Source organism: Hermetia illucens, chromosome 2 (genome assembly GCF_905115235.1).
Source record: "Hermetia illucens chromosome 2, iHerIll2.2.curated.20191125, whole genome shotgun sequence".
In the NCBI taxonomy this organism is placed as follows: domain Eukaryota; kingdom Metazoa; phylum Arthropoda; class Insecta; order Diptera; family Stratiomyidae; genus Hermetia; species Hermetia illucens.
This window is the reverse complement of record NC_051850.1, coordinates 58,816,756-58,830,864: the sequence shown is the minus strand read 5'-3', so window position 1 is coordinate 58,830,864 and position 14,109 is coordinate 58,816,756. Positions and strand designations below refer to the sequence as shown.

Sequence of the window (14,109 nt, the reverse complement as noted above, 5' to 3'; positions counted from 1 at the left end):
GTGGGCTGTCGTAGTGGAAGTTCGCGGTTCAAATCTCACTGATAGCAGAGGAATTTGTTATCGTGACTGGATATCGGATACCAGTCGACTCAGCTGCGAATGAGTACCTGAGTCAAATCAAGGTAATAATCTTAGGTGAGCTCAATGCTGACCACATTGCCTTCTACAGTGTACTGTAGTGTACCGTTACGGTCTTGAATGAAGTAGTCTAACACATTTCAAGGCCCTGATCCAATATGGATTGTTGCGGCAACGATTGTTATTATTCTCCAACCCCCTTAATCTTAACATGACAAGTCGAGAACCGAAGGCTCGGTAGTAACTTAGTTTGAGTAGTTATCGATATGGAGAGTATTTTGAGGCCTTGATATTGCATAAAGGCAGCTTTATAATTTTTTCTTTCAGATCTCTCAGTTGAGTAGTTTTTGAGAACGGGTCTGTTAAAGGAAGCATCACTTTTGACCTCGCATTCCCCGCCTTTCCAGCAAATATCAAAAGTACTGATCGAGACTTTTAATTTAATATTTAATATGAATATATTCGGTGAAAAAATTTTACATTCCCCTTTTGCATGGATGAACACCCCACCCCCCTTAAACTCAACGCAGAAAGAAGTAATTCACTGCATATGTAGGCGTTCAGAGTTTCCATCTTGTCATCAAATTTCGTGTCAATCGGTGTAGCCGTTTCTGAGAAAAGTGCTCGTGACAGACAGATATTGAACCAATTTTAATAAGGTTTTGTTTTACAAACAAAGCATTAAAAATGGCTTCTGCTTCGGCCGGGGCAGAGGTGAGGCGGAGTCTGGTGCCTCTTTTCTCAACGAAACTCCAAGTTTTTCTTTCTTAAAACTATAACAGCTGACTATTAACATTAGAACCGATACACGCCTCAAGTAAAGCGATTTTCGGATCTCAATACTTTTCAATTTCGCACTTGATCATGATATCCGAAAAGTCTTCATTAACATTAAGATGACGCTATTTATCAAAACAACATAGCGGTCCATGCGGAAGATATTAATATAACTGCCCTTTCTCTAGAGAAAGTCAAAGAAGTCACAAACAAGACATAGGTCTAGGTAACATCTAAAGTAAAACAAAAATTATGATACAAATATAGTAAGAAACAGAATGCCAAATAGGCAAAATATAACGATTCAGCTCGTTTCTATGTCAGACAACTGCGATAATTGCAACAAACTTCCTCCTCTTTTCTTGCAAAGCATGCATTGTGAATCTTCTGTGCAATTCTTGGTGAAATGGTTCTCTCCTCCACACTTCCGGCACCTTTTCGATTCTTCATGTTGACTAGTAAATGAGTCAACTTATTTCCAGCTTGCTTATCAATTTAATTGCCGCTGTACGATCAAACTAATACCAGCGATTTATGTGCCTCACTTATCCTTTTTAGGACACTCCGTCCGAATCATTCTTTTACCGCAGTATAGCTAACTTTTCGTGAGGTAACCTGGGTTATCTCTTGCTTTCCGTCCTGACTCCTTTTCTATCCATCCTCTCGCGAAACTCTGCGTTGACTTTCGCTAGCTCTAATTAGAGCATCAAATCCGGAGGATCTCTGAGGTCTTTGGCCGAGGATGATTGTCTGGATGTAACCTTTCACTGGTGACATGACAAATCTATAACACTATAAGGGACATGAATGAAATAAACAAGTTACAAAACTTAGTGGTATTTTTTGACATTTTAGTAGACCTTACATGAGCAAATCAACAAATTTAACACTTTATACTTAAAATCTAATCTAAAAACATACGGGATCACTAAACCCGACACACGTGATTCTGTACAATTTAGGTGGACAAATTTTGCATGCCATTCGTTTGCCTTGAGTAGTTTCAGTAGTTCAGGACAGGGCAGGACATTTTCTTCGACCATATCGTTGCCCAGAACTCGCTTCATCAACAATCGTAACTGACTGTAGAATACAGCAAATATTTTTAGAAAATCTCCTCTTCCTATAATCTTGGGTTGACGTTTGTTATATAGTATATAAGGGCTTGTGCCGTTCAAATCCAGAATGCATAAAACACCATCATTGGTCATCTTATGGTTCGGCGGTTGCTGGAATAAATGGAGTATATCTTGTCTACTTCGTCAGCACCTCTTTGGTTGAGTTGTAATAAAGAATGCTGTCAACCTTTTCGCCAAGCTGTCATTTTTTTCCGTTCGATGAGATAATCTGGTTTGTCGGATCGCATATACAATAGCAAAAGAACAAATATATTTTCTGATAAGCAGCACCTAAATATCTCACAACTGTCTCATCCCTGGCAAATAAGTAACTTGAGCGCCCAAAATTTTTTGACGCATTTCGCTATCCTTATTTCAGATGCGCAAAGGGTCTTTTTCATCCTGAGCTCGCAACTTAGAGGGACAAGGACGAGTAATTACACCACGTTGAGGTGTACGTGCCCAGCAGTAGGAGGATTGCTCCGTAGTAAAAATTTAACCGTCGTAATTCCACCAGAGGCACGTTGTCTTCAACTTCAAAACTATCGTAGCCAATTGGAATGATTGGACTATTCTCTAAGTCTTCATCTTCTTCACCTTTACTATCAGATTGGTCTGAAACTAGCGACAGTGTATTTATTTCCACTTCAAATAACGGACTATTTACTCGCATCACTTTTCTTGTTGATGGCTCAACTAAACTCGTACTGGCCGTTGGTGTTTCCCATCTTTTTCTGTCATTTTGAATTAGAAAATACAAAAATAATAATAGTGTATATTGGAAATAGGGACATGTAGCCTGGCAAGCTACGTCTGATCTTTTAAAAAGTATTACCCAAGTGTTATACAACCGACGACAAATCTATCTCCTTTCGTGGTCGTTTTACTGCTAAAACAGAAGATACTAAGACGTGAAACAGCGGGAAGCAGGGGGAGGTGGTCAAATCTAAGAATTTGCAAAACGCGTGTGTGTGAAGCTCCATGTCACCAGTTAAAGGTTAAATAATCTTACAAGCGCTTTGGTTTATATCTCCCCATGAAGATCCTGGACTGTTCCTTTTCTGATAAGTTTGTCTACTATAGACTGACTTGCGTCTGTATCAGTGGGACAATGAGGATTTCAACGGCATCCCTGGAAGTCATTCTGCACATACATGTGCTGGCCAAGCCTTACGCGTCGGAAAAATACTGTATACAAACATGAATTGCAACTGCTCACAATTCGATGGAGCCGATGATGCAAGGAAGAAGAGCTGACTTGTTGCTTCTCAACGATTAATACCGAGATAGGGGTTCACCATTGTGGAACGCCGATTGTGTTGTTGCTATCTGGGTGAAAGATATGGTCTTGCGAGTACGGAGCCAAGGCGAAAGAGATTGCTTCGTTTGAAGGCATGGTCGATCATCAGATTCTCGGGGTATAAAATTTTGGAGATGCCCGCCAAAACGGTATTTATTGTCCTAAATATTAGTATCATCCCGACATTCTGAGCTGGAGCTCTTTGGCGTTCTGACCTACGCCATCGCTTCATCTTAGGCAGGGTCTGCCTCGTCTTCTTTTTCTACTATAGATATTGCCCTTATAGATTTTCCGGGCTAGATCATCCTCATCCATAGGGATTAAGTGACCCGCCCACCGTAACCTATTGAGTTGGATTTTATCCACAACTTGATGGTCATGGTGTCGCTCATAGATTTCGTCGTTATGTAGTCTACGGAATCGTCCATCCTCATGTAGGGGGCCAAAAATTCTTCAGAGAATTCTTCTCTCGAACGCGGCCAAGAATTCGCAATTCTTCTTGCTAAGAATCCAAGTCTCCGAGGAATACATAAGGACTGGGAAGATCATTGTCTTGTACAGTAAGAGCTTTCACCCTATGGTGAGATGTTTCGAGTGGAACAGTTTTTGTAAGCTGAAATAGGCTCTTTTCCGTACGCGTACGCGGATTTCATCGTCATACCTGTCTCGGTTGTGATGTTCGATCCTAGATAGGAGAAATTATCAACAGTCTCAAAATTGTAGGTTTGATGTTGTTGGTTGGTTGGTTTTCGGTGCTGACGTTTCCATCATATACTTTGTCTTGCCTTCATTGATGTTCAGCCCAAGATCTCGCGCCGCCTGCTCGATCTGGAACACCGCTAAGAATAATCTTATATTTCTTCGAAATTATTCATTGAGATTGAAACAAATAGTTACAGGCCAAAATCGATACGCAGAGACATAAGAAACGCTGTACACCACTGGAAGATTTCAACGACTGATTATTCAGGCGTTACCATTGTTTTGAGAGATTCCAATTCTTTTGCTAACCTAGCTTCATAATTATTAACGGCGCAACAACCAGTATCCGGTATAAGCCTGTCTTAGTAAAGAATTCCAGATGTCCCCGTTTTGGGCCGAAAATCACCAATTCAGTATCCTCAAAAGCTGACCATCTATATCCATCTGAGGCAGAGTCTGCCACGGCCTCTTTTTCTACCATTAATATTGCCTTTATAGACTTACCGGGCTTCTCACCCATTCAGATTAAGTGGCCACGACTTTATGTACAACCAGACTGTCGTGATATCGCTCATAAATTTCACCGTTTATATTCTCATCTATGGGGTCAAAAATTGTTCAAAGGATTCTTTAATCGAACGCAGTCAAGTGCTGGCAAAATCATTGACCCTACGGTGGGATATTTCGATGGAAACAGTTTTTGTAAGCTGAAATAGCTCCTGTTGGTTGCCAATAACCGCGAATTTCCTTGTTGTAGCTGTTATCAGTTGTGATTATCGACCTTGATAGAAGAAATTATCAACGGTCTTAAAGTTCGCGGGTTGTTCTTGCCGTAATGTCGATATCGTCAGCGTAGGTCAATAGTTTGGCAGACTTCAAGAGGATCATGCTTCTCGCATTAACGTCCAGGACTAGGTTAAAGACGATGCATATTAGGGCATCCCTGTTCTTAGACCATTGTGGATGGCGATTGGTCTGGAGTCTGATTTTGTTGCTTTTATCTGGCCTCGCAAGTTGATCAGGGTCAGCCTAGTCAGTCTTATCAATTTGGTTGGAATATCGGATCCCACCCTTTAGCATCAGTTGATAAACCGCTTGATATAGTTAGTCGCCCCCATATTTAAGGTGACGTCATTCAATCAACCCGTGGCCAATTTAGTTGAAAGTGGTCCTCTCTACACAGCTCCGTGTATGGTTGTGGACCGCTTTCCGCGCAAACAAGATACTTCCAACAACTAGGTCGTACGGTGCTGCTAATTTAATAATTCGCAGTCTGTTATAATTTGTATTTCTATGTAAGTTACTGGAGTTAACGTATCGCCTGGATAAGGACCGCATCTCCAAATATGATCTATCTTCAAACCCCCAAGAATTTGGTTTGTGGTCCAAACATTTTTTCAAACTTTTCACTTTCGGTTCCCCGTGTCCCCTGTTAAGTCCTACATTCGACACATAAAAGAAGAGAGACAAGACAATTTTAGTCCTTATCTTTCTGTTCTTTATGTACCTAACCTGGTGGTCACATTTTCCCTTTATTTTTGGGGCGATTTGAAAAACGGATGTTCAAATTAAAATCATTCCAAGCTTTCGAGTTTCTATCCGAACTGTGATTTATTATTATCTTATTTGAGTCATTTTTTCCTTTATTTCGTGAAGGTCGTCGACCCTCGTTGGAATCTCCAACCTCTCGACCTTGAAAGTGTCAAGCATTACAATTCTAACCTATGTACAATTAGACATCTTATGGTATCTTTATTTGATCTTCTGCAGTTTTTTCCAATTTCCATCCCCTTTGTTCTATAGTTTAACGACCGCAAGATTTGCTAGCGTGATATTGTGGCGAAAGACCACTTTATATTGATCTAAATAAAGAAGCTACATACATCGAAATGACCGGGGTTTTTATTTTTGGCATCACCTAAGCAATTCATGAACGTCTAACTACACCTTAAATCGTTCAAAGAATGGGTAAAACACCAAGTACCATCCAGCATCATTCAAACGGCCTTAGTACGCTAGAGCTATGACCAAATCAAAGCCCGAATTGAAATTCAAAGAAAACCATGGAGTCAGCCAACCTCTCGATAAAACCTGCCTAAGGCCCAGCAGTACTGAACCGAAAAACGTGAAACCGCGATAAGCATAAGCACGCAAACAAGAAGTTGAAGTCGATGGTGGATGCTAAGCCATCGAAGGAACCTGTTGGCAATCTTGTGGTATTCCACGATCTATCACGATCGGTTAAATGTTGCGAGGCAACCTCAGCAACTAACCAGGTATGAGATGTTGCTGGTGCCTGGATTGGAATCAGAGTCAGAGCTGTTAGTTGAAAAAATACTTCGGCGCGATCAGCAGTGATTTCTCGGCGTGTCGTTGAGTCAGGTTGGCGGGCGCGTTACCTGTACCCTGCGGAAGCAAGCGGATCTGTGTTTTTGTCTCTTGGAAGAAATTAGCATTTTTGCTAGTGATTAAACACACATTAGTTTGCCTTTAGAATAGTTTGTTGTTGTGGAATGGTTGTACACATTAACATATGCAGTTTACTAAAATGTGGAGAGATAAAAAGCAATAAATGTTAACAGTGAATTGGTGTTTACGTTGGTGATGATTATATCAATAGATAAAAAGTGAATTCCCGTAGAAAAGAAGTTTGCGCTATCTGGGCGGAATAAGGAACACACACTTAGTTCAGAATAGTGTTTTTAGGTGATTTCATACTGAACGATCCAGCGAACAACAAGCAAGGGGATTTCTGGTGGATTACATGGAATAAAGCTCAAATGGTAATTTTTCATAATTTGAAAATGTAAGTCAGTTAATTTTGCTGCTCTCAGAACTGCATACTTCCTAAATGGAATGTTTTGAACCCTTTTTTGGGACTGACTGTCGCTGACCTCTTTTGAAACCTTAATGTTTTGTGCATGAAGTTGTAATCATAAAAAGGAGGTTGATCTCCACATATTACAAATGATCTGCTCATTTATGATAGCAGCGCTAGTCGTTGGATGTTGGGTTAAAGCCTCGTGTAGAAGAATCATTATCTCATAATCACCAAATTACTTTTTTAGCATGTCTAAGAATATTATTTCACATAAGTTTCTAGGATGAGGATTAATTAAAATGAAATTCTAAAATAATTGCTTTGATTTGTCAAATCTAGATCCGAAACTTTTCGCTACCTCTCTGAACATTTTCAATATCAGTTTTTGCTGAGAAACAATTTCTTGAAAATAGTCCGCTATTTACATAAATATTTGATTCCTGGTTGTTTCAGAACTTTATCAAGTTCTAAGATTGAGAATATTAGATTTCAAATTAAAATGAATATATTGGCTATTGAGAAGTCAGATTTAAATAGGCAGAATAATTACTTATAATAATATAAATATTGGGCCACACTATCGTTAATAAGATTCACAAGTATAACTCGTTCGTTGGATATTATATGACTATTCCTCTATTGATAAGCTCCTGCCTGGATTAATAAATATTTGAATATTCTGTTTTTAAAATGTTAGCAAATTTGTGAAAACCAGTTTTTTTTAAATAAATTTCAGCTAAAATGAGGGCGAGAAACCCGTTTTATAAAGTGAAATGTCAGTGATTCGTGCTAATTTGATTCGATTGTTCTAATAGTTGTTATCAAAATGGCATCGATTTGCAATAAACATTCATCAAATCTACATAACTGAAGCACATACAAATTGATTTTATAGTCCATTACATGAAAAGAAAAATTTTGATTGTTTATAACATTCTATTACCTTTGCCGGCTTCATTGACCTTGTAAACTAATCTAATTATTTGTTTTTTCTCACCGCTCTCCTGATCATTAAACAAAAATGCTTAAGGTGTTTTGAAGTTTTAAATGATATTGTTTCCCCCAGCGTTAATCCGTATATTTTTCCATTCGTATTCGGTTCCACCGAACCGAATAAATTATAGGTATCAGTTACTTTGGAAATGTTATAATAAATTTTATCCTGGCAGAAAGATTTGAACAAAACAGCTTAGCATAACTCATTTACGACCATTCAAATGCCAACTTCAGTCACATTTGAAACGCAATAAAAAACACTTATCATTTGAAAGTTGGTCCTAACGTATCGATAAAGTTAAACCACTTTTTGAAGATTAATCTTCCGAATATTAATTAAATCTACAGAGGCTTATGAAATTCTAAAAAAATATTGTTTCACAATAATGAAAAGTACAAGGCTCATGGGAAGAAATCAAATATGGGCAAATTGACTGCAAGAGGCAAGAGAAGGTGGTAAAGATGCATAGGATGTCGTCCTCGTCGATGCTCTACAGCCCATTTCGGGGCTTCAGGATGCCCTTCCTCCATCCATCTCGATTCATCGATCTCATCCTCCAATTTTTATAACCGAGCAGTAATGTGCTGTCTTCGTCAACAGAATTCGCCAAGTGCTCTCGGGGTTCTCCCATCGGTCTTCGTCCTTCTGTTCTCCCTACAAATACCTTTTTTTGCTGTAGGCTTATCGCTTGCACAGTATTGGATGTCAACATAATGAAACTGAAGCACACTCTCATTGAAAACCAAATAGGAAAAAATTACAATACGAAATAAGCTATGCGCCTAATCAACGGCGTCCCACACACAAAGATTTTTCGGTTGGATTAGTTCTGAGACCTTTTACACTTTTTGAACTCTCACTCCCCTACGTCTCACCCAGTATCAAAAATACCAGTCTCGAACAGTACTAATTGAGCCCTTTGATTTGATACCTCACACGACCATATTCTATGAAAAAAAAATTACACCACCCTTTCACATAAATAGAAGCCACCCGCTCTATGTAAAAGGATTCACAAACCACGCATTCTCATGAAATTTAGCTTTTCCGAGTAAATCATGTGTGACAGACGGACAGACAGATATCGAATCAATCAATGGTTTTCGTCCGCTATCGCAATCACATTAAGAATGTTTCATTCAGTCGGCCAAATAGCAACTGGTGGAAGCTGCACCCTAACTGACTCGATATGATGGTGCTATTTAGTGCTGATAACACTATTTGATTGTCGGAATAGGTTTGAATGGTACGATTCCGCCATTTTTTGTCATAGACATCCTTTTGCTCGAAATAAAATGGCATCTCCGCCCGAAATAAAGTCGTCATTTGTCCAGGAGTTTACTCTAGTTCTATAATCGGTTTCGCGGTTTCGGAGTCCGACGGGTTTTCATGATTGACCTGTCGGTGAACATTGTTACGTCTATAGTCTCACAAAACTCGTGGAACTTTGTGGACCATTGTTCTCCTTTGGAAATCATATGATTGACAAACATTAGAGCCAGCTGATGTTTGGCCAGGGATTTCCAAATAGGTGCATGCGTTGAATGCCTTCTTGTCTATATGTATAATTAATTGTATTCCGTTTGACGTCCAAATGAGATTTAGGACAGCTTCGAGTGTCAGGGTTGGTGTAATTCTCATCACTCCAGTAATACTAGGCAAACCAGTCTTTTGACTTATACCATACCAACAATAGCAAATTCAGGCCTAAGCTGGGTCGGCTTTATTATGGAAATGTATAGCTATTATAGTAAAACCATTGTGGTGAAATTCACCTGGTCTTACCTATCGCAGTCCTACAGCACCAGAGTTGAGGAATTTCTGATATTGTTCCTGGGTAGGATGCCTCCACTTTAGCTTGGATAGGCATACTCCTAAATACTGTACTGTTTTAACCAGCTGAATTTCTACCCCTGATAAGGTTAGCGTCTATCTGCCTCACACATAATTATGGAGGCATCAATGTGATAATATGGGAAGTTGCATTTAAACTTGCTGATAATTTTTTTGGCTAGGTTGTCTACGAATACTGGAGCCATAGCAAGGTATCCTTTACCGGGGACTGTTGTAAGGGAAAGAGAAATTGTTCTTGTAAGCATCCCCTATGACATCCTCCCTCAATAGACTTCCGTGCTACCACCGTGTATCTTTCATCATTTCAGCATCCAACTGAATAAGACTGGATTGATTCCATACTGTCTTTTTTGTTGCGAACTAGACACAGTTGCAAGCACTCGAATGAGCCCAAAGTGTATTTCTCATTGCTTTTCATGTAAGCGTAGCTGCTGGCTAGTTTCTTTGACGAAAGTCCATTTGACCTTTGAGTTCGCCTCGAGCAAGTTATTTTCTTCATCAAAGTGTCTCCATAATCATTGATTAGCCAAACTTATGCTTTCTCCATTGGAAAGTACGCTTGTCCTCCTCTGAATTGAGAAATCTAAAATTCACCATGGTGTTTTACCATTCTTTTGCGAACTGAGTGGACAGTTTTCTTTGAAAGCTTCTCTTATACTGCATATGGTCATCTTAGTTATTTTCTCAATTGCGGCCAGGATTATTATTCGGGGGCACAACACTAATTAGTACGTCGCCCAATCTGTCTCCCGCAGATTCCAAAATGGAGCGGTTAGAGTTTGTTCCATGCCCGTTACGAAATCAATACCCCTTTCGTCTGAGAGCATAGTCGCTACTCCCTCAGAAGATCAGCCCTGCCTGGCGATGCCACTGTGATATCGATGACTTCTCGCCTGGCCGCATTGAAGGAAATGGATTGATTATCCAAGTTGCGGTACAGTCCCTACTAGATATTCTGATAGTCTAGATACCCTGTGTTGATTTAGAACTTTCCCATCAAGTATGGTTGTATAATAGTTAATATCGCAATCTGCTACCCCCATGCCCTTATTTTTGGCATATTGCATAGCTTTGATGGATGTTTCACTGGGAACATTGCCCTCGTCGAAGGGGAAATAACTAGAGCCCCAAAGGATCTCTCTATCTTCCTGTTCATTTTTATAGCTAATTGGACTGTTGGAAGTCATTCGAAACTATCACGCAAGAGCGAGGTTTAGCGTTTTCGTTGAAGGAAGTTTGATTTCCTAATTTCTCCATTAAAAGTTCATAGTTCTGGAATGAGGTATATAAATGTCTGGCGGCAGTTTGATCAGATGACTGGTTGGTGCAGTGTTCAGTTGAGAATGTTGCAAAGAAGCTTGTCTCAGATCGTCGTTTGTCGTATAATTTGCGCCAGGAGTTACTGTACATATATAGATAATGACATTGATTGTGCGCTTGTCGGCTAACATATCCCAGGATAGCTTTCTTTGTAAATTAAAGTAGTGAAAGTGGTAATCGAACGTACTATATAACTTCTTCAAATCAAGGGTGCTAGTCTCATAGTGCAGTACTTACTCATCGAAGGTAACCTAGGCGACCTTCGTTTTGACTAAATTCCAGCCTTTCATATAATAACAATAATAATCGTTGGAGCAATAATCCATATTGGATCAGGGCTTTAAAGTGTGTTAGAAAACACACAGGACTAGTGCACTTTCTAGGAGGCAATGTGGTCAATATTGCGCTGGCCCGAGATTATTACTCTGATTTGACTCATTCATAGCTGAGTCAACTGGTATCCGACACCCAGTCACGACAACAAATTGTTTTGCTATGAGTGAGATTTCAACCGCGACTTTCCCCTACGATAGCCCAGCGTTCAAACCACTTGACTGAAACGCGTTAAGAGCATCGAAAACACTCTTCAATATACTGACAATTTTTTTCTTTTTCGAGCATTTATGGTTATACATCTATTATTCAAAATATTGCCCATCCTTCACATCCTTCAAGCAGTGTGCGAATCTCGCGTCGAAAAAGCTGGTCACCTTCTAAGAGAGTTAAAAGAATATATGGATTGATCCAGTTTCTACTAATTCACAAGAACGGAAATCTTGCATGACTCCGGAGCCTAGAATATCTGGTTTGACCGTCAACGGGAAACTATAGCTCTCCATGTGTTTCGGCTTACCATAATGGAGTAGCAGGGAGTTGCCGGTCAAGCTTTCATGCTAATGGGTAATCTGTACATTCATGACTTCAAGGTCATTAAAACCTGCAAATTACCAGCTGAAATTTCTTTATGATGTTAAAATAAGTTAGTTATTGTTTCTATATACGGTGGCCAATATCTGCCAAGCTCTTTGGATGGTTCAGTGATTATAGCACTAAGTTCCCGATGCGGAAAGTCGCGGTTGAAATTTCCCTGGTGGCGAAGGGATCTGTATCGTGATTGGATGTCCGATACCAGTCGAGTCAGCTGTGAATCGGTACTTGAATCAAATCGGGACAATAATCTCGGTTGAGCGCAATGCTGACTACATTGCCTCCTAGAGTGTACTGTAAGAATACGCAGCATCGTTGTCGTTTCGACGGAATGAGTTTTATCACTCCCCATGACCCGGTCAATGCTATCAGCCAATGGAGAACTGCAATATGAAATTGATTCACGCATTAACGCAACTTGGATTAAGTGGAGCTGCACAACTGGTGTTCTTTGTGATCGGCGTATCAACGAACGTTTCAAATCTAAAATTTACCGCAATGTCGTCCATGCTGTCGCTCTCTACGGTTCTGAGTGTTGATTGACTATAAAAGACAATGAACGGCGTCTTGCGGTAATGGGGACAAAGATGCTACGGTAGATTAGGGGCGTGATACGTTTTGATCACATTCGAAATGAGGATATCCGTGATCGATATCGGGTTGCACCGATCGTGGAAAAACTGCCAGAGAGGCGTCTTTGATTTCGTAAATTGCACCAACGAGAATTCACTTGCCAAGTTTGGTCTGAACATCGAAATCGATGGTAAGCGATCAAAAGGCCGGCCGAAATAACGCTAGCTTGATATGCTGGATGCGAATTTAAAAGCCTCGCGATTGCATCCAGCTCAGGCATTTTATAATTGATAAAATAAAATGGCGAAATCGATCACAACCTGCCGATCCCGCTTGTGAACGGGACAAAGGCTTAAGTGAAAAAAGAAGATCACCGATAACAATAAGAGACAGTATCGGTGTAATTCGGCGGACTGCGAATTTGACTTCAATTTGCTGTGAGATTTTTGCTTCGATGCAGGATGTGATATATTACGCCATCATTGTTGCCCTGATAGTAGCTAATAGTTACTAATGAGTATCAATCTTATGTAAAGCTAAGATCTAAACTCGGCATTCTATTCCAAAATAATCCGAATTGTGTTTATATGGCCGGTACAGAGGGATACAGAGATGCTGCAGCCGACATTCTGTCAAAGTTTCGAAGTGATCTTTGATGTGTTCTGGGATAATTTGCAGAGATTATAGAAAACCGTCAATGCCACCGGCTTTCCTCGGCTTGAGGGCGTTGCTGGTGAATATAATTCCGCTTCCGTACGTATGTTACGGGGGCTTCCAATACCATACACAAGACAAGTTTTTTAAAGGTTGATAAATTTCCAAGAATTTCACCGTTATTTTTACAACGAGCAATACCAAACCTCACCATCACATGCCCGAGCAAGTTCTTGTCAGAGCCGAGATTGGCATTCAAATTAATCATCATGATCACAATGCCACCGTTAGGAAGCCTCCTCTGAAATACGTGTAGCTACTGATAGAAATCCCCAAAGCCTCCTTTTCTTCTTCATCGGACATCTCTGTTGGTGCACAGTGGTGATATGAAAATCTCTGTGAGAAACCGGCTGGGTGGGGAAGCTCTCAGCAATAATCAGACACCGCATTCACGTCTGTTACAGTCAGGCTTCCCAGAGTAAAAGAAGCACAGTGCCACAAGGTGGAGAATGGTACTTTCCAGGGTTATAGCATCTCTTCTAGATGGGATAGTGAGAATTCATAGCCACGAGATCAGTCAATATTCGAGGCGCTGCTGATATTTTGGTAGCCAACTAGATTTGAAATTTGCAGCCAGCACTAATTTCTATCTTTTTTACAATCTTGCAATCTTTGCAACCTTTTTCAAAAGATCATTTAACTATATTCAGGATAAAAGTTATATTTAGATATGCTGGATCCGCTCAGAAGACACACTATTCTCCCCTAGGTATCCACGAAACCCGATCCTATGCTTTGAAGAGTGTTTTATGGAACATCACAGGCACATTGGATTTCAAATTTTTCAATTTCTTCTTTATACTTTCTGCTTATCGAAATAAATGGTTTCTTATTATATTTCTCTGTATACCACTATCACTGTCACTGTTACTGTCTTTCTTGAAAAATATTATAGAAATGGATTTATTTTGTTATTTTGGCCAACCAG

At 39.9% G+C, this 14,109-nt stretch overlaps 1 protein-coding gene across 14 annotated transcripts in view; it reads left to right on the top strand.

Moving 5' to 3' along the window:
• LOC119647872 (disco-interacting protein 2) overlaps nt 1–14,109 on the top strand; it is a 262,686-nt gene that overhangs the window by 121,887 nt on the left and 126,690 nt on the right. For 9 of the 14 annotated variants that reach the window (XM_038049151.1, XM_038049154.1, XM_038049149.1 and 6 more), the window contains exon 1: nt 6,311–6,758. The exons of 3 other annotated variants lie outside the window; for them this stretch is intronic. The gene's annotated coding sequence lies outside the window, so the exon portion shown is untranslated. Of the gene's footprint in view, nt 1–6,310; nt 6,759–14,109 lie in introns of those variants that run through there. 2 more of the 14 variants (XM_038049156.1, XM_038049155.1) reach the window with 1 other exon arrangement.